At 46.8% G+C, this 838-nt stretch overlaps 1 pseudogene; it reads right to left on the bottom strand.

The window, feature by feature from the left end:
• Positions 1-11: 11 nt before the first annotated feature.
• LOC106512513 (VPS10 domain-containing receptor SorCS1 pseudogene) lies at positions 12-411 on the bottom strand (annotated as a pseudogene).
• Positions 412-838: the final 427 nt, after the last annotated feature.

The raw sequence follows: 838 nt of genomic DNA, 5'->3' as shown, positions 1-838 counted from the left end.
CTCTCTCTCTCTCTCTCTCTCTCTCTCTCTCTCGTTTGTTTGCTTATGAACCTGTTCTGTGAGGAGATAAAGCTCAGAAAGAGGCGCACGCCATGTGTGAGCTGACAGCAGCAATTCCACCCCGACCAGATAAAAAACAGGAGAGGGAAAACTGAAGAGGCTCTTATCTGAACCAGCACAGAGAGGTGTGTGAGAACTCCACCGCCTCACATGTCACGTGCAGGTAGAGGGTGGCGGTCTCCGAGCCCAGGCTGTTCTCCACCGTGGCCGTCACACGGTAGATCCCCACGGTTTTGTAGATGTGTTTGATGCCGTCCTCCATGGAGCTCACGTTGGAATACGTCAGGGCGTGGCCGTCTCCGAAGTCCACGGTGATGCTGGTCCTCACACCGTCTCCCTGCACAAAACAAACTTTGTGGGATTATCTGCTGGAACGATCCATCAGCTGCTGGGGCTTATCAGCCTGAGAACAACAAAACTGAGGCAGATGCATTCATAAACCTTAGATTTTTTATGTTTACCTTTAAAACACACCTGGTCAAAATAGTTCCAAATGTTCTGATGCATCTAATTAATTCAGAAAAATCTAACAGTTGAGTCATGTCCTCTTAAGGGGTTCTTCTTCATTGAGTTGTTTTTCAAACATGACGTCCCAGTAGCTTTCATAACCCCAAAACTCATTATAGCAAAGATTGTTTCACCCCAATGATCCCCCGAACAAACAGAGTAATATTGTGTATGCTGTTAAGTGCCAGAAGACAAGGGGAAAACAAAGCAACCACTGTTCAAAAGAATGGGCCAAGAAGCTACATTTACAGGCCAGGGGTCTCATTTGTAA

This window comes from Austrofundulus limnaeus, unplaced genomic scaffold (assembly GCF_001266775.1).
Source record: "Austrofundulus limnaeus strain Quisiro unplaced genomic scaffold, Austrofundulus_limnaeus-1.0 Scaffold7698, whole genome shotgun sequence".
NCBI classification, from domain to species: Eukaryota; Metazoa; Chordata; class Actinopteri; order Cyprinodontiformes; family Rivulidae; genus Austrofundulus; species Austrofundulus limnaeus.
This window is presented reverse-complemented; position numbering and strand designations above follow the sequence as displayed.